We start from the raw sequence: 21,483 nt of genomic DNA on the forward strand, positions 1-21,483 counted from the left end.
TCCAAACATGTGTGCCAATTTTTACCTCTCTATCTACATTATTCCGTGGTTTATTAAGTTTTCAAATTTATACTGACTTTTTGATCACCCGGTACTTCAAGAAAACTGTTCAAGAATGTACTAAAGCTTTCATTTGTTGAATCACGATCCCTGAAACGCCACTTAACTTTACTTAGTTTCTCGTAGAATATTTCAGTATTTGTTTTATTGCAACTTCTTTTGATATCTTTTCCTTATATTATGTTTATCAGTTTTTGGCAGTGAGACAAACGAGGCTGAGTGATGAGAAAGTCCTATGTCAAGACAGAGTTTATGTACATTATAAAATTAGTAATTTGTTACGATGTCTGCATGTTGCTGAGTGAATATTTTCTCTGGTCAAATTTAGTTTAAAACCAGAAGTTTTAATTGAATCAAAAAATTTTGTTGATTCTTTGTCATTTGCAGTGTTTATATTAAAATCTGCTGCTATTACATTTTGTTTTCTTTCTTTAGTTCATCTAGCAAGCACTGGAATTTAGACAGGAATGGCGTGACTAAAGCCCTCTCTGGAATTCTATAAATTGAAATGATTACGTATTAAGGTCTTTAAGCTCAACGCAACAACTTTTGAATATGCTATCTTCATTCAAACAATTAAAATCTGTTTTCACTTCATAGCTTATAGAAGAGTCCAGGCGTATGCAGCAACCTCCGTGAGACTTTTTCCCCCAGTGATAGCTGCTTGCAACATTTAAGTTTTCAATTTTATTCAAAATGTTTATTGTATCGTGTTATTAGAGCTAAGCCAGCGTTCATTTAAACAAATAATTTTTATGTTTTTACATTCTGAGAGAAGAATTTGTAACTCATCGAGTCTGTAGCTTAGGCTGCTGGAAGATTTAGAATTTAAGCTATTTATATTCCAGTGCATCAAATAAGAACTTTTGCTTATTTTAATGGAATTAAGCATACATTTCCGTAGACACTCTTTAGCAGTTTTCTTTTCAGCTAATGGGCATTTTTCTTTTACATCTCCTCTAGTAAATATTAGTTTCCTTTAGTTTTAATGATTTTACAAACAGCCATAAACATTTTGCTGAAGGTCATCGATCCTAGTCTGTTTAGATGCAGTCCATCCTTGGCTAGACATCCCTTGCCCAAAAATTTATTTGAGTTATATTTAGTCCTAGTCTGCTTATTTTGCTTGCTCGCTTGATTCGGAATTGCGCTAGCTTTGATTTCATGTTATTTAACTGGGTGTTCAGTTTTCCTATCTGGAGAATAAATGTTTAGCCGGATTCCAGTAATAATTAAATGTATAGGAATCAAGTATTATGTTCACAGATAACAATTTTTTTCTTAATGCAATAATTTACCACCAGCTGTATGTATTGTAGAAATTTATTTTATGAACTGCTTATGTGCTACCAGCTTTGGCATTACATTGATGCCATCTTCAGGCCCCTGTACAGTGAGTAGAACAAATATTGTTGGTAAATTATTGCATCAAGAAATACATGCTAGCCGTTGTCCCACAGTCCATAATGGATCAACAAAAACAATTTTGTTGTAACTGTCAGTCACTGTGATGACCAAATATAAGTGGGTGTGTCAATTACTTTTAATATATTGTTAAATTCATTTTTTATTTAGTTTTAGAATTATTTGGTTCTCTTCTTACAAGGTTAGTAATTATGGAATGTTATCATATGGTCTGTGTAATTTTCAAGTGCCATTTCATGCGTAACTATCTTCTGTCATATTTACATTAGAAAGTGTGATGATAAATTAACTTTCATTTCCAAAAGGAAACGGCATTAAATTTCGGTAGAAAGAACAGTCTTCCAAGGTGACTGTGTGCCGTAGCTATTTTAAAGTTACTAATGAAATTCTTTAGTAATTCATGTAAAAGCATTAACAATAGAAACAAAATTTTCTTTACCAGTGCCATCAGTGCTAATTATTTCAAGTTAGAATTTACAGGAAGCTAATATTTTCATTTCTCAGTTTTTTATGTAACGTCAATTCATTTAAAGAGAGTTGGTGACATTAAACTGGTGAACTCAGATGAGGACAATCAATAAAATGGAGGAATATAATTTTGTGTTGTATATTTAGTTCGTAAAATCGGTTGCGCAAAAAAGATTTCCAAGTTAGTGAAAAGTCTAAACCTGAATTATGTACAGTAATAAAAAAGTGCAGAGGTTCTTACCAATCATAAATAAGACGTCGAAGTCAAAACAGAATTCGATCAAATTAAAGACATGCTAACACATTAACTTCAGAGATAGAAACGAGGTATAAAGGCTCATGTAAATAAGTTACGGCAAGAGCTATATGCTGCTCGCAATGACATAAACAAAATTCCAGCAGCAGTAGCCAGTAATAGTGATGAATACTTTGCTCCACTGCAACCTGAAATGTTGTATTGGGAAGCGAATCTTAATCCAAACCCGTATACAAATTACTCAGTGTAAGACTGGGGCAGCAAATGCTGTATCCACAATATTGATGTGAGAGAGTCTTCTAAAGCACTGTCAATTTAAAGCGTTTATATACCCAGTAAGAAAGGAGGACTTCATCCAGTAATTTTCATCAAGAAGTTTTGAGGGGTGCTGCGCAGATCATGTACAGACACTCAGAAGGTACAATTTGTAGTTTCACATATTCAAGGTGACGGGCTCCTCTGCGCGTTAGAGATTATTAGTGATGTGAAACTTACAAGCAATTTGAAAGAGCTTTTCTAGCCAAATATTGGTCTCTAAGCATTCAAGAGAGATTACATGAAGCAGTTTATTTGCTTGCAGCTTATGATAGTAAACAGGGAACTTTACATACATATTTCGAAAAGTACATAAACAAAATAAGAGTACTGGGATGATACAATATCAACAAAAGACATAATCCAAATTCTCAAGACAAAACTGCCTCTGGACCTGAAAGAAAAGCTATTGCATACATCTGAAACTGATACAGAACAATTCGTGTTGGTAGTTGGTTCAACTGGCTTGCCATACAAGGACACAGAAACATGGACTCATGTCTGTGATCACAATAATGTTGAAGAGAATCAACAGCAAAATAATAATAATTATAGCAATAATAATAATAATAACCATAGTTGTAATCCCAATGTCAATAGTAACAGTAGATCCTCACCCTAACAAAATTATAGAAATAACTATGCTAATAATGGTGCTAATAATGGTACTAACAGGCCATTGTTTGGCCAAAATAGAAGGTGTGATATAGGTACAATCCTCGGTCCAAAATAATAATAATAATAATAATAATAATAATAATAATAACCATAATAAGAATAACCCCCCATGAACCATGGACCTTGCCATTTGTGGGGAGGCTTGCGTGCCTCAGCGATACAGATAGGTGCAACCACAACTGAGGGGTATCTGTTGAGAGGCCAGACAAACGTGTGGTTCCTGAAGAGGGGCAGCAGCCTTTTCAGTAGTTGCAGAGGCAACAGTCTAGATGATTGACTGATCTGGCCGTGTAACACTAACCAAAACAGCCTTGCTGTGCTGGTACTGCGAACGGCTGAAAGCAAGGGGAAACTTCAGACATAATTTTTCCCGAGGGCATTCAGCTTTACTGTATGGCATGGAGAGCTGCATCAAACCAGTCTCTGGACTGAAGACCACGACAACAATAAGAATATTGTCAGATGATGAAGGTGATGCCCAAAGTAACTGGCAACAGAATCCTGTACCACAGAATTCAAACCAAAATCAGAATCAAAATAATAATAGTCATAAAATAGTAGTAACAGTCTGAAATTGAGAATGCAAAACCAACCGGTGAGTTAATGAAGTTATCAAAAGTAATCAACCATCTAACAGCAATTCAACAAACTAACGTCTCTCAGATAGTGGCTGGGAATAGTGTAGGGGGGCAAAACTACAGAACATATCAATTTGATCAGATATAATGAAGGTAAAGATATATGTGATGAGTTGTGTTGTGATACTAACTACTGTAAGGAGGAAAATAATACTTTAGTTCAAGCTGCATTCACAGCTGTAGTGTGCAATTTACCTACCATAGCAATTGTAGACACAGTGTGTCAGCAAATGTGCTTTCCCTCAACTCATTTAAGTAAATATATGAGATGGGTACACCTTCCACATTACCAGTTAATACGTGCCGTGGACACTAGATTGAAGAACATTAGTTGACAGACACGGGTGGAAATTTTTACAGGGAACAGGGCATTTAATGGCACATTCCACGTACTGGAGAATATGTCGGGCACAAAAATCAACCTCTCTGTAGGTAATCCCATGTTAAGGTGGATGATAAAGAATTAGTTATGTACTTACGACAAAGCAAATTTTGCCAGAGGGTAAAGGTTAAGTTTATGGGTGTTGAAAGACCGTTAATAGGTAGTCTTTTAATTACTCAAGCTGATGACACTAAGTGCACTGACAACATGTATATGACATGCAAGATCTCAATATCACACCGCAGGGTAAGATCCTAGTATCTGGCTATTTAACTGAACAACAAAGAAATGAACTCAGTAGTCTCTTGTATAAATACTTACAGGTATTCATCAAAAAATGTGGTGTAGTCAAAGGTTACATATATTATAATAAGGTAAAACTTCATGAAAAACATTGCTGTGCTGCCTATAAATTCTCTGGACCAAAAGAGGCAGTAAATCAAGAGATTAGGAAAATGTTAGATTGGGTGGTTATAGAAATATCACTTTCTCACTACGCCAGTAGCATGGAAGTTATTGACTGGTATATCCAGAATCAAGTAGAGTAGGAGGAGCATAAGTCAAAAATTGAGATGAGATGATAACATGTTTCAAATGATTATGACAGTGATCTTATAATGATACAAGTATTCGTATAATATAATACATGTATAATGCCAAGAAACATAAAAGTGTATAGGTGGATACTTTATGATAAAATTCAGAATTGCACACTTTTTCTAAACATATTCACATTATTGAGGAGAAGAAACATATAAGCAAATAACATGGAAATTCAGAAGTACTATTACTGAAGTAAACAGTAAAGAAGACACACTACTGTATTAAGGTGTTCAGGTTTACATACAAAGTACAGAACACGGACAGATTAAATTTTTATGTTTCAAGATATTCATCTCTACTATAACAACACTTTTGCAATAAATATTTATGGACAGCAGTTTTAAATTTTGAAGTGTCTTATTATTTTAATGTTATTAGCTTATTGTACAGTCTGTTTCTTGTTTGTAGTGTCTGTTTTAGTGTTTGTGTATGAATGTTGAATATGTATATCCAGCTCTCTCCTTCTGTTAATACAGATTAATCCTGTGGTTAGTCAAAACAAATGTGTATTTATTTTCTAAGATTTTCCTAACAAATATTATTACTTGTATGATACATAGACATGTATATAATGATAGTGCATGTGTTGTGTTAACCTTGAATATATATTAATAGTAGTGTTATGAAACCTTAAGTACAGCAGAAAAAGTTTTTACTGTTTATTGGTGCTGCCAGTGAAAGACAAAGACAAAATAAAAGATTGAAGATAATCTAATATGTTCGCAAAGACAAAACTACAAAAAGCATGCAGGAAATCTTTCAAAAAAAAAAAAAAAAAAAAAAAAAAAACTATTAATGCGAGATAAAGCACTCTTCTTATGAAAAATGACTGTGGACAGTCTAAATAGTGTTACAGAACACAACAACTGATAAATGTACATAGTGTTTTAAGTTTCAAGTGTATTCAGTAGTCAAAATTTTTAGACATTTTAGCTAGCTTTGATTTTATTTACATTTGTATTTTTTATGTATGTGCCTTTTAGTATGTTAAGTATGTCCTGTATATGAAAGTATGTTAATCAGAATATGAACATTCTTTCTGTCTGTCTTGGGGCCTTTGTCCCACTTCAACGTGGGGTCTGCCCTGTTACTATTGATTTGGCAGAGTTAGTTGCAGTGTGTGGCCGGCTGCCCTTTCTGCCGCCACCCCAAACCCTCTGGGACGGAATTCGTGTACTCCAGCTGTCTGTATCTAGTGTAAACCAACAGTGCGAATGTTTTTGAATGACTGCAAGTCGTGTAATTGAGGCAGGACGTGGGGACCAGCCCGGGATTCACCTAATGGGATGTGAAAATCCGCCTAAATACCAAATCCAGACTGGCTGGCAGACTGGCCCTCGTCATTAATCCGCTGGGCGGATTCAATCCGGGGCCGGCGTGCCTACCGGAGTCCAGGAAGCAGCGACTTAGTGCTCTCGGCTACCCTGCCAGGTTAATCAGAATATGAACTAACGAATTTAAATACTTAATGAAATGAAGATGGAGGTGTCATTGTAGTTACTTTTTGCTGACATTGTAAGAATATGTACTTAAGTACACAGAGTATACAGTAAATCCTTTCCGTGATATTACATGAAGGATGAATGTGTAAATACTATAGTTCAAAGGCAGGGGTTCAGGTCATCAACATTAATAATCTTGCAGTTAAATTGTGTTCATTTAAATTTTGACACAATTTGGACATTATTTTTGTTCTGTTCAGCAGAGGCATCTCGGAAGAATTACAAAGGAGTCTTCATCCATGTAGGTACAAATTCTCTTAGAAGCAGCACTGAAGAGAAAATTGTAAATGAAACAATAAATTTAATTTGATCTGCCAGTAACCTCTAAAAAACGTATAGATTTGGTGAGTGATATTATCTACAGGAGATCATTCAGCAATCGATATATTGCGACAATAAGCTGATTTAAACGAGAACTGTAACAATCTAGGTGCTGTGTTCATAAATCTGAATAAATTCTTAAGCAATAAATGTTTGGGTAAAGACTGTCTGCATTTAAATAGGTTAGGATCCAAATTTTTTTGTAAAATGTTCGCTGATACCTGTGAAATTCAGGAAAATAGGGGAAACTTATAAGAAATGACGGGTATGAGAAACAGTGTTTGGTAATGAAAACAGCAAGACCGAATAGATACCAAAGAATGAGTATGCTTGAGATCACAAATAGAAAAGAAAGCCCCTACATAATGCACATGAATATAAATTGTCTACGTGCTGGCTTCTCAAACAAAAGCCATAAAGTGGTCGAATTATAGATTATTCTATCTCAATGTAGAAATATCAATGTTATTTACCTCATTGAAAGTTGGCATATATCTGACAACATTAAAATTCTTAATAAAATTGAAAATTTCAAATAAGCCAACAGCTTTCATAGACGAGAGAAATCACGTGGAGGCTCTTGCATACTTACTCATCCTGATATAAAATATGAAATAAGAAATGATTTTAATCATTTGAATGAAGAGTGAAGAGTGTATATTTGAAAGCTGCTGTACCGAATTGAGGGAACTAAATGTCATAGTAATTTCTACAATTGAAGCTTCTCTGGTGAAATTTCATTGCCTGCTTGAAAAACTCTGTAAAGAAAAAAAGGAAAAAGATAATAGCTACTGACTCCAATATTAATGTCATAATTGAAAGCAATGATGATGTATCCAATTTCACTGACTATAAAAAAAAAAAAAAAAAAAAAAAAAAAAAAAACCTTTGCTTCAAAATAAACTTCATGCAACCCACTGGAGTGAATGCACAATCAGCTACCTGTATTGATAATATTCTAACTTATTATGTATTTGAAGATGTTTGTAAATTTTGCATGACTTTAGGAATCTCTGACCATTCTGCATTATTCATCGAACTACCAAAAATTAACAAACAAATTTCATATAACAAAAGCCATATAGGAACTTCAATGAAAAAAATTCAATTACATTTAGAAATAAGAGAGATTGAATGGCCTTACAATAGCTGTATTTTGAGCAATAGTTACTTGAACAATTTTTTAAGTAACTTTCTTAAAATATTAAATGAAACTTTTCCACTTAGAACTACATGCAACAAAACAACTAATAAACTTAAATGGGTAACCCATGGTATTAAAATTTCTAGTGCCAGGGAGAGGAAACTCGACAACAAACTGAAATATAATAAAAATAGACGTTTCACTGAGTATGTTTGTCATTATAAAGCAATATTTAAAATAAGTTTCGATGGCAGCAAAACAAATGGCAAAACAGTTCATCGTACAACATAAAAATAAATCAAACACAGAGTGGTCTGTTGTGAAATCAGACTTAGGTGTAGTTCTGAAATGAAATGTCTAGGATTAAAATAGATGATAGCTTTATTGTAAACTCAGCTCAAATATCAGAATATTTAAATGAATTCTTCATAAATGTGGCAAAGTCAGATGTTGATGTAGCAGAGTGTCAGAGTAAAGTAAATGCCTTTGGAATCCACCAAGAAGCTGAGTATCTTACAGATATAAAAAAACTGACAATAAATGATTTGGAAAATAGTGTATTATCATTAATAAATAAAAACTGCTGGTGGGATGGGATACTCTCTAAAGTGATTAAAATGCTGTGTGGCATAATAGCTCCTCCCCTAATTAAGATATTCAGTCTTTTGAACAGGGATGTTTTCCTGATGTTTTGAAGTATGCCAAACTCAGACCTTTGTTCAAGAAAGGGTCGCGCGGGTGGGGGGGGGGGGACTATCGGCCTATTTCTATTCTTACAGTCTTGTCAAAAGTAACTGCAAACCAGATCATAAACTTTATTGTAAAAAATGATGTTCTAGGTAACCAATTAGGATTTCAACCAGGGAAAAAACGCTTTGGATGCAGTGAATAACTTCGAAAAGGTAGGCAAATCATTGGATCGGTGGAGTAAAGTTGCAGGTACCATCTGTCATCTCACAAAAGCATTTGACTCCCTGAACCATGACTTGCTTATCTACAAATTAGAAAAATATGGGATTAAGGACAATGCTCAAAATTGTCCACCATCATACTTACACAACAGAAAACAAAGGGTAAATATCACCTTAGATGCAGTGAACTGTTATTCTAAATGGAGTACAGTATCACAAGCTGTACCTCAAGGCTCTATTTTGGGGCCAATCCCGTTACTATTCTACATAAATGACTTAGCCATAAATATAAATTCCCCATCAATTCTGTTAGCAGACAATATTTTCTGTTTTAATTGAAGATGGCAATGCAGAAAAAATTCCAAGCTTCATCATAAGCACACTGGATACTCTAGAAAACTGATTCCACTTAAATGGGTTGAAACTGAACATTGCAAAAACTCATATCATAAATTTCAAAATCAAACATTCAAAATGTGTGGAACTTAAAATAAAAAATCAACCTTTGCAAGAAGTTGACACATTCAAATTCCTGGGATTAAATGTGGAAAAGAACTTAAGCTGGAATACACATACTGAGTTCCTAGCAAATAAACTAAGGAATTTTGCATTTGCAATGCAAGTACTTGCAAATTCCACTGACTTGAGTACACAAAAAATTGCTTATCATAGTTATTTTGAATCTGTCATTAGGTATCAGATAATTTTCTGTGGAAGTTCAAGTAGTGTATCTCAAACTAAAACTGCAAAAGAAAATTGTCCAATACATGAGAACTGCACAGTGAACAGAGTCTTGTCACCCATTATTTCAGAAACTGCAAATCCTGTTTCCTCCATGTGCATTTAAAATTATAATCTTCCTGCACTGCAGACAAAAATTATTTGAGTAGAATCATTTTAACCACACATATAAAAGAAGAAATAAAAATTTTATGCTACCCACACACCAGTTGAAATAACATGCATGGACTCCACAGTATATGGGGGATGACAATATATAACAAGTTAATGGGCAAAAACAAATTTTATATGAAGGCAGAAATTTTAAAAACAAAGCTACAGCAGATTTTGTGTTTGTGTGTGTGTGTGGGGGGGGGGGGGGGATGCTACTGTTCAGTAAAAGAATTCATAGAGAATGAAATGATCATTTGAGCAAGAGGTAATTGTTAGATTTTATTGGATGTGTGTATGTGTATATAACAAAATTGTATTAGTATTATAATGCTGTCTGTTAACATCAGCTGTTCTTTGCTTATGGTGAAATTTTACCACAATCTGACATGTCTTCTGTACCTGAATCAAATGATTTAGATTATGTACATTGAGACAACCACAATTCATGATGTAGCAAGAGAGTATTCGTGATTTTCTTTCTGTTCGAGGAACATAGATTTGAAAAAACCCTTGAACAGAGATGTCCTTCAGTTAATGAATTAAACTGGGCGCCAAATATTCACAGAATACACACATGTAAAGTACGGGCTCACAGTACAAAGAAATGAGGCCCATACACATAATGACTTGTAAAGCTTATAACCCAGAATTATTGTAAATGTATGTTTACGTCTTCACAGTATATGTAAATCAAGTTTTTTGATGAAGTATCCAGGTTAAAAGGCCACACACACATTGAAAACAGAAGGTATCTTGGACATAGTACGTAGCGAATAGTCTCAACATCATAGTGATTAATGAAAAGGCTTTATGTAATCCAAACAGTAAAACTGAATGCCAAAGTCAGTGCTATTACAGCCTGCCATAGAAAGCCATGGTACGTGAACTTTGAGACCAAAATGACAAGAAACAGCACGAGTGTACTAGAGTGTTGTGCAGGACAACCAAGCTAGTGCTGAAAATGCATAATAATTTGCACTTACCTTAATTGAGGTGTTGAATTGCGTGAGTGAGTGAAGCATCCTGTGTAAAAACTGCTGTGTGAAACGTGACTAGATGCTTTCCTGTACTCAAAACTCTACAACACAAGTGAACATAGTGTGTTCCACAAACTGTCGTTTCCACAGGGTCAAGAACCTTGCATGACAACAATGCTCCACGCGAGACTATGGATTGTTGCCGTGGAATCTCTCACATGATGGTGCAGTAACCAAAAGTGTAATATGTGCTCTACTATGGACATTCCTTAAGTGCCCCTAGTGCTGACATAATTTAACTGTGAACCCTATCAAAAGTAGTAAACAGTGATTGTGGTGCAGTATAAATATTCGTTTCAGTGTAGACAACAGTACCTGAATGGAAATGATAATGTAGACAGATACATGAAAGAATCAGGCCAGAATAAGAAACTGTCACCACAAACAAGAAAACTTAACAGAATAAAGCATCCTCATGACAATATATGTTAATATACAGCTTTTCAGCTGACACATTGTACTGTACTAGTGTGCCAATACCAAATGATTGTATTCCACATACACCACCTGTGAAATGCCTGGCATATGGAAAAACACAATCTGGCCATCCTGTATCTTGTTGGCCACCTATGACATCCTGGTCTGTCTTCCTGTGTTACTGTCCACTTCTGAGAGTCCTGGCGTCTTTCAAAGGTAATTTATGAATCTGTGCACAATCTTAGGTGAACTTTAACTGATACCAGTATCAACAGACCTCGAATATCATTACATTAAAGGTCAATAAACATAATTTGTATTACGTACTGTTGCTTCCAGTAGTGTGTGGTACCAAACAATCACTGCAACCGTTGAAATTGTCAATCTGTCTATAAGTTCTTAAACACAAAAAGCACAATATTTTTAGTATAAGTAAATCAAATTCAACTGGTGCCTATCAACTCTGAGTCATTACCTTCACATTAATTCCATTGTGTTTAGTCTTGAGTGTGACAATGTCGATGCAGGAACACTGTTCCAGATACAGCGTTTATTATTCTTGTGTGCACCGAACCTTGTGATGCAGGATCTTGGCAGCAAGTGAAATGATGAACAGATAGGAGTTGAACTTATAACCGTGTGAATAAATATTCCTTTTATAATACTTTTATGAATGGTTAAAATACACATTTTTAACAATGCTGGTACAACTGATCAAGCATAAGTCCATATCCGAAACAAAAGGGTGAAGATAGATGAATTAATAAATAGAAGAGCATTCCTTCTTTGTTTCAGACAGATGTGTAACAATGTATCAAAACATTATTCTTGCCACAAAACAACTCGTTAATTTAGTTTTGGCAGTGTCTTTGGTTTATAGCTCATCCAGTTTACATATTTCTTATAGATAAGAAAAGAAAAGAAACAAATATAATATGATTCAATACAACCCTTATCACCCTTGAAATGAATGATGGCTACAACTAAGAGAAATACAACCAACAATACTTAATGAAATGTAAAAACTTTTAATCTCATAAAGAACTGAAGAATTTTTATGTAACTAAGGTATCTATAATGTGTTGTGACCGATGCTAATCAAATTACAAAAATAATTCATGTTTATCTAATATTTTATGATACTATGCATATTTTGTAATGTTTCATGCTGACATGTTTATGCCGTGAAATATTTTATGTTATGACAATGTTGAATGTATTTATGAAAATAAGAAAAAGGCTGAGGAGGTCTGTATGTACATCCCTGGTTTTTTGCCACGTTTTCCATGGGACTGCGCCTGAATAGATTGACGGAAGATTTTTAATTGAGGCAAAGATAGAACAGAGGTCTCAGTCAAGCGGCAAAGGCAAACGAGAAGAATGAAAATGTAAGTGACAAAATGTTTAATCAAATTGCAAACAGCCGTCTTAGTTAACTGAATGAATTACATGTAATATCAGTGTACCAATGAAAGACTGGGGTAGTTAAAAGCTCAGACACATGACCATGATTGTTGTCAGTGACAAGGTGAACAGTAGTTCAATGTTGGCCTCAGACATAAGCATATAGTGTGAGATCAAGATCCAAGGGCGCTTTTATGGTTGCACTTTACAAATTTTTCCCCTGAATTTTATTAATGTAAATATGTAGAAACACACTCTAAAGTGCTCAAACAAAACATATAAAACTTCAGGGGTATATTATCAGAGATAACAGAGCCTGTAATCACAAAGATCATTGACATACATGATTATACAGGTTCTGTCCCAAACTTTCCCAGAATTAACTTTTTAAAAAAATCATTTGTTCAATACCAATTTGCAATCTTTTCAGAACTTTTCAAAGTATTCTTCCCCTGCTTCAGTGCACCATTGCCAACACTTCACCCAATCATTGAAGGTACCCCAGAAGTTATCAATGAGGATCTCCTTCAGTGTGTTTGTTAAAGCTGGTTTTACTGCCTCCAGCGCATGATACTGACTTCCTTTCATGATTCTTTTGATCCTTGGGAACAAAAAGAAGTCCACTGGTGCCACATTGTGGCTGTATGGTGGCTGGGGCAGCATTGCCACATCTGTTTTGGTTAACAATGAGCATAGTATGGCTTCACGCATTGTCATAGAGCACGATCCAGTTGTCACAAATTTCTTTTCAGACGTGTCAAACTTTGTTGGGAAATGGTTTGAGCACTGCACAATAAAACTCCTTGTTGACTGTTTGTCCTTGTGGCATGAATTCACTGTGAACCACACCTTTTCTGTCAAAAACTGCAAAGAGCATTGCCTTGATTTGTGATTTGCTCATGCGTGCTTTTTTTGGGTGAGGGGACACCTTGCTGTGCCACTCGCTCCTCTGATGCTTTGTTTCGGGATGATATTCAGAAATCCATGTCTCTTCTCCCAATGATCACTCTGTCCAAAAATTCTGGGTCTGTTTTGTAGCGATCATGCAGTTCCTGGCACTTCAAAAAACACTACTCCTTCATCTCACTCGTCGGAACTTGTAGCACCATTTTCACGCAGACTTTCCGCATTTGAAGATCCTCAGTTAATATGTGGTGAATGATTGTTTTTAGTATTCCATAGTCCTCTGCAACCAGCCAAACACTTAGTTGTTGGTCCTTGTCCACTACTAGATGCACTTTTTGCACTGTGTTGTCCATTTGTTATGTTGGTGGGTGTCCCAAGCAGTTGTCATCATTGATGGACTCCCAACTGTCCTGAAAATTCTTGTGCCACTTGAAAGTTTGGCTTTGTTTCATCGCCAGGTCCCTGTATGCTTTTTGAAGAACTTCAAGCATCTCTGCCCTGTTTTTGCCCAGTTTCACACAGAACTTGATTGTATAACATTCCTCCAAAAATTGGTTAATTTTTTTCTTGACAAGGGTTCATTAGGTACCTCTTCATGAAGCGTGAACCTACCTCAACAATTGCCTGCAGGCAACTGACACTGATCTCATTTCGAAGCTTGGAGCTCCCACCAATTTCTTTGCCCATAGCTTCACCCCACCAGCCAGTATTGCTGACTACAAAAAATCATTTTGGGAACTTTAGGGACAGACCCTGTATAAACCATTGTACTTGGGTCTTTGACTTCACTTTTTGATCTCATTGTCTGCTTATTTTGCTCTTTTGCTGATTTTCACTTGTTTCCAAAACACCTTCGAGGACTTCACTCTGACAGTTGAAGTGGCTGTTCTCGGACCCACGTTGGCTCTTCGGGAGGATTATATTTGTTTATTTATTTATATTTTTCCCATTTGTTGCGTACTCATGGTTTCACTTTACTGCAACTGTTTTCCACAGATGCTCGCAACTATAGCACATGAACAGTCTAACAATCTTGAGGGTTCCAAAATTCTCATTTCCATGTGTTGGTCATAACACTCTGCCTTGAGTCAAAGTTGTCTCTGTGCTCCACTCATATAGTTTTTTCACCATGTCAGATGCCCACAGTTCTACCAGGTGGCATTGAGTCTCACCAAGAGCAGTAGTCTTAGTGTTTGGATCATCAGTGTTAATTTACTTGGCATTAACATGTGGGAAGAAACAAAATGTGAAGGCTGCCAGTACAATAATCTGTAGCTTATTCTCTGCAGGAAATCATGGTTTACAGGATGGGATGTGCTTCTGGCCCGGTGTAATGTTAAGCTCTCTCTATACAGCTTAAGCGTTTTCGTGGACTTATTTGTTGAAGAATGCTGGTTCTGCTTTCTAGCAGCGCCGATGTCTTCTGCTAGCACCAGACGCTTCTCTGAAGATTTCACTGCTAGGAAGGGGAAATTTTCGCTCTCTCTCTCTCTCTCTTCTTATTTAAAAAAATACGCTACTCTTGGAATATCATTCAATGCACTAGAACATATTTATTTCCACTTTGTACAAAAAAACATCTAAACTTTATGACGTAAGCCCGCACATTACCGGGCACTCCGAATCATTTAATTACACATTTCTGAACACAATTACTACATAAGATTTTATCGTGGCTGACTATCCACGTCCAGTCCATGTACTCTCAACAGCCGTTCAACGTCTAATAAACAGTCACTATCTGGAGTCACTCCATTTGTTTTTCAACAATAGAAAGCTACATTACATGTGAGTTGAGTACTGTAGAATATAACCCAGGTAGAGCATTTCTTTTCCTTTGTGCTGTCCCTGCCACAATTGTGTCACAAAGACATTAACTTGGAATGACAAGTGTATCTCGTGACGAAATAAATGAAAACGAATCTTATGTGTTTCACCGACTGCATAGGCGGCATAAAATTTTCGTTTTATAGCAAATATTAAATTTAATCTCAGTATCAAGGCATAAACTCCTTAAATGTAGTAACTTCTATGCAATTAATAAGGGAGAAGAATGCTCTTAGTTTGTTCCTCTCTTCACTTGTTTTCTAGTAATAGGAAGTAGACGTATTGTACCACGAAAATAATGTAGGTAAGCATTTGTACTGTTAACTTTGGTAATGTAATACATTTAAGTTTATATGTGAGTTATTTTGATGTACAGTGAGTCCTCTGACATATTCCTTGCACTGAATTAGTATTTCTTAAGACATTTAGAGCTCCACAATTTTAGTTGCCACTGCTTCAACATCACACATCACTGCTTCATCATTACGCATCAACCTAAAAGGCGAAATCATAGTGGAAACACAGGGATCGCCCACTTTAACATTTAACAAATATTTTTTCACAGCAATGAGCCACAGTGGAAGGAAACATTAGTTTTAAGATTTTACTTTTCAGCTTAAGCCAAGAGCCAGGATTCAACTACCACAGCCTGAATATGATGGAAATAAAAGTATTCTTAGAGTGTTGTGTGAGTCCACAATAATTTCAATATTTTAGTCCATGCTCTTTAAGTACAAATACGCTGAGGCTAATTATATTTTCATTTTCAAGTAATGTTCTTGGAAGTAAATCAGTCCATTATGTTTTATGATTTTACTGCTGAGTTGCGCATTATGTAAAAGTAAAACCAATTTTGAAATAATTTTCTAAAATAGTTAAATAACTCAAAAGTCAAAGATCAAAGTGTATATTTAAATCTCTTTAAGTGAAAGATTTCAAGTAAAAATCATTAAAAAAATTTTGCATGTTGGGCTACAAAATTACACTCATGCATGTTTTTAAAGACACTAGACAAATGAGAAAAACATGAATAAATAAATAAATAAATAAATAAATATACTCCTCCCGAAGAGCCACTTCACAGTGTTCAATAGGAGGGAGTAATGCCTTGAAACATATGTTCAATTCAAGACATATGTCCTTCCATTGTGCATGGGTTTACAATACAAACTCTTCTTTCAAACACATGTTTAAGGTGATACATGGAACATAGCCACTCGTGTTTCATCTATCGGTCACATTTGTTTCATATTGTGCAGGGTTTAAGGCTGGAGTGTGCTTTCAAGTAAATAATAAGAATTATGTAACTGTTAAAAGATATTGTTATTGCTAATATTGTAAACAATTAACACTTTATCTTATGCTGGTGATAAAATTATAAAGCAAAGTGTGGTTATTTCATTATTTTCATTAGTGTTGAGATTATATATTTATATTGTGCATTAGGTTGATATGAAACTATTAAAGAACATACTTGGTGATACTGTGGACAATTTTGAAATAGTAAAATATGATGGGGAAAATGGTAATTATCAGTGTAAAATTCAAAGCTCTTCATCTTATTTCATAAAAAAATTTTCAGGATTAAGGCAAATTGGACTACAATGGGATGTTATTTGCAACAGGTAAAATACAATTTTAGAAGAATATATAATTGTCGTCTTTCGGAATGAAACAATTTCAGTGATAAAAGAAAGGTGCAGCTACAAACTTTAATTGTAAAACAAATATAGGAATCAAGTTTTTAAAAGTACCTAAGAGCACATTAAAAGATTTGCCATTAAGAGACAGGGACTGAATGTCCTAATAGAGATTAATTATAATCGTTCCCACTGAGTCAGTGTTGACCGAGCATTAAACCTGCCGCATTGTTCTAAAAACATGATTAAGGAATTTGAAAGGAAGCATAACAGCTTCAGCAGTCAAATCTTGTCATGAAATGGCACTTCACCTTGAGTTACCAATCTGTATGAACAGTGGTGTCGTCATACCTACAGGATGTGAGACATTAGTGATGTTTTAAAGCAAAAGAAGACTGAATTATCTAATACACTCATAAGTGTGTGTATATATACACACACACATGAGAGCAAGCTGAAAAGAAATACCTCCAAATTTTTTATGTGCTGACAAAGATTTTTTAATAAAACAAATGTTATTAACATTCTGTGTCCTTATTTTTCATTCTACATATTTATTTCTCAATGTAACCACCCTGGTGATGTATATATTTCTCCCAAAGAGAGACCAATTTGTTGGTATTGTCACTGTAGAATGTTTTACTTTGTTGACAGGGCCACAGTCCCACCTCTGCTTGCACAACTTCATCACTGTCTGCTGTCCGAGCAACAGTTGTGTCATTTGCTTGGAACGAGAAGTATATCTCATGACAAAATAAATGTACACGAACCTTATGTGTTTCACCGACCGCGTAGGGCGTAAAATTTTCCTATTTTATAGTAAATATTAAATTTAATCTTAGCATTAAGGAGTCAATTCTTTAAATGTAATAACTTCTATGCTATCAATAAGGGAGAAGAATGCTCCTAGATTGTTCTACTCTTCCTCTCTCTTCACTTGTTTCTAGTAGTAAGAAGCAGACATGAAAATAATGTAAGCATTTATACTGTTAACCTTGTTAATATAGTATGTTAAGGTTTAAATGTGTGAGTTATTTTGATGTACTGTGAGTCCTCTATCATGTTCCTTGCATTGAATTAATTTTTCTTAAGAAGTTTACAGCTCCACAATTTTAGTGGCTGCTGCCCCCCCCCCCCCCCCCCACACACACACACACACACACACACACAGCGATGAGCTGCAGCGGAGAGCAGCATTAGTTTTAAGATTTTACTTTTAAGCTTACGCCGAGAGCCAGGATTCGACTATCACAGCCCGAATATGATGGTAAGAAGAGTATTCTTCGAGTATTGTGTGGATCTGCACAATAATTTCAATATTTTGAGTCCATGCTCTTAAAGTACAAATAAGCCGAGGCTAATTATAATACTGTTGTATTTTCATTCTCAAGTAATATTCTTGGAGGTAAGTCAGTGCATTATGTTTAAAGATTTTATTGTTCAGTCGTGAGTTCGAATGATATATTTCAAGTAAAAGTCATTTAACAATTTTTGCACATTGGACTACACAATTACATTCATATGTGGTTTTAGACACCGAACAAACGGGAAAAATATAAATAAATAAACAAATATAATCCTCCCGAAGAGCCAACGTGGGTCCGAGAACAGCCACTTAACTGTCAGAGTGAAGTCCTCGAAGGTGTTTTGGAAACAAGTGAAAATCAGATGGCATCAAGTCGTGACTCTGTGGAGGATAATCAGTGACAGTGAGCCCAAGGTGTCAGATTGTTGCAGATGTCACAGTGCTTGGGTGTGGTCTGACACTGTCACTCTGGAGAAGAGAATGCTTCATGTGTGTACCAAGTCTTTGAATTCTAACTTGGTTATGGTATGCTGTATCTCAATTAATGACATTTAATGGCAGAGGACTGCAAATATGAGTGTTGGAACTTTAATAGTGGCAACTATTTATTTATAGCTCGTACAAAATAGATATGTGTTCCAAAGTTTTACTGACCTTTAAAGTAGTCACCAGCATGTTGTATAACCTGTTGCCAGCAATGTGGAAGTCATAGGATACTCTTAGCAGGGCCAGTTGTGTTGACAGTTGGAACAGAACTACGACCAGCTTAGAGACAGAAGTGATGACACTTTCTGCTGGACCTGACCATCATTTTGCAGGACAATGCTAAAGCACGTACAATGCAAGGTGTTGCTGAGTTGTTTGACTGATGGGGCTGCTAAGTGCTATACCACCTACTGCACTCCCCTGACTTAAGCCCTCGTGAGTTCATTTCTGTTTCTAAACTGAAGGAAACACTTCATGGCATTCGCTTCAGAACTGCTACAAATTCATCGGGCAATAGACTGCGCTACTCGAACTGTCAACGCAACTGGCACTGTTAAGAGTATCCTGCGACTTCCACATCGCTGGTAACGGGTTATACACTTTGCTGGTGACTACTTTGATGATCAGTAAAACTTGGAAACGTTGTGGTGGCCCGGTGTAATGTTAAGCGTTTTTGTGGACGTACTTGTTGAAGAATGCTGGTTCTGCTTTCTTGCAGCGCCGATGTCTTCTGCTAGTACCGGATGCTTCTCCGAAGATTTCACTGCTAGGAAGGGGAAATTTTCACTCTCTCGCTCTCTCTTCTTATTTAAAAAATACGGTACTCTTGGAATATCCTTCAATGCACCAGACCATATTTATTTCCACTTTGTACAAAAAACCAACTAAACTTTATGACGTAAGCCCACACATTACCGGGCACCCAGAATCATTAACTGATTCTGATTGAGTCTCATTGTATGGGTGGGGATTATTGATTACTACCACTTGGGGACAGTCAACATTCCACAACATTTTGCAGGTGAGGCACATATGCACTCCCTGTGGGTGACCCTGCCTCCCCTGCTGAAGAAAAGCCTTTGGTGGTACAAGGTATAATTTTCATGTGTTAGGTGCTCCAGCATACTTCCATATTTCTGCTAGGATGCATCCAACATCCTTTACCCCAGCCAGTGGATTGGATAAAGTGACCTAATTGCATGACCAGCCCAGTTGCCAAATGTCAGCTCTTTAGGTTTCTACGTTTGGGGCACCTTATGAGATTGTGTATGAACAAAACATTTGTATGATTTCTGTGACTATCTGGTTGGAGCATAGCAGATTTGAATGTGTGTGCCAGTCACTGCCATGCTTGCACATGCTTAAAGACCTGTGGGGGCCACTTCAAACACATTTATAATGGTGGGCTTGTCACAGTATATCATGTACAGGTTTGATAAATTAATAAATATCCTGTAGCGTAGACATTTTGCATTTTTGCCCATATGTCTGAAATTTTTTGCTCCTTATTCTCTCAATATTTTCTGCAGTTTGAGCCTCTTGAGCAAAATCACTCTGTATATAATGTGCCCATAATTACACTTGGGTTAGAGTATAAAAATTCCATGGAAATGTAATATACTTCTCAGTTCCCCCCCCCCCCCAATATATATATATATATATATATATATATATATATATATATATATATATATGAAGGAAGTACAGCGCAAAATTTATTTATGTATTTCAAGGCAGTCTTAATACAACCACAAAGAGCCGATGGTGTTACAGTAACTTTAGTTTGAACCTAATTCAAAGGAATAGCAGAGGCTAATGCATATAAAATTCTAATTATCATAATTTACTTCATAAAAGAAAGCTTCATTTAAATGACAGAGTTATTTTCACTTCCATTGTTTAGCAAGGCAGAGATCAGACATACTAACAATAATAATATTTTTTCAGTTAGAGAATATAACTTTTTCTTATATAGTATTACTGAAGGCATTTCATTTATGTAGGTTATGTGGGCATAAATTATATGCCATAGTGCAAAGCTTTTTCAGAGAGAAGAGGGTTCTAACTAGTGTTAAGCTATTGAAATAATTATCCATGTAAATATGATATAATAATAATGTCATGTGACTAGGGCCTCCCGTCATGTAGACCGTTCGCCTGGTGCAAGTCTTTCAATTTGACACCACTTCGGCGACTTGTGTGTCAAGGAGGATGAAATGATGATGATTAGGATGACACAACACTAAGTCCCTTAGCAGAGAAAATCTCCAACCCAGCCGGGAATTGAACCCAGGCCCTTAGGATTGACATTCTGTCACACTGACCACCCAGCTACCGACGATGACAAACCCACATGTTTTTATCATCTAGTTCAAGATGCCCTATATAACATGATCTTAGTTTATATATATATAAAAAAAACAAAGATGAGGTGACTTACCGAACGAAAGCGCTGGCAGGTCGATAGACACACAAACATACACACAAAATTCAAGCTTTCGCAACAAACTGTTGCCTCATCAGGAAAGAGGGAAGGAGAGGGAAAAACGAAAGGAAGTGGGTTTTAAGGGAGAGGGTAAGGAGTCATTCCAATCCCCGGAGTGGAAAGACTTACCTTAGGGGGAAAAAAGGACAGGTATACACTCGCACACACACACATATCCATCCACACATACAGACACAAGCAGACATATTTGGTCTTTAAATATGTCTGCTTGTGTCTGTATGTGTGGATGGATATGTGTGTGTGTGTGTGTGTGTGTGTGTGCGCGAGTGTATACCTGTCCTTTTTTCCCCCTAAGGTAAGTCTTTCCGCTCCCGGGATTGGAATGACTCCTTACCCTCTCCCTTAAAACCCACTTCC

The sequence above is a fragment of the Schistocerca americana genome, chromosome 2 (assembly GCF_021461395.2).
Source record: "Schistocerca americana isolate TAMUIC-IGC-003095 chromosome 2, iqSchAmer2.1, whole genome shotgun sequence".
NCBI lineage: Eukaryota > Metazoa > Arthropoda > Insecta > Orthoptera > Acrididae > Schistocerca > Schistocerca americana.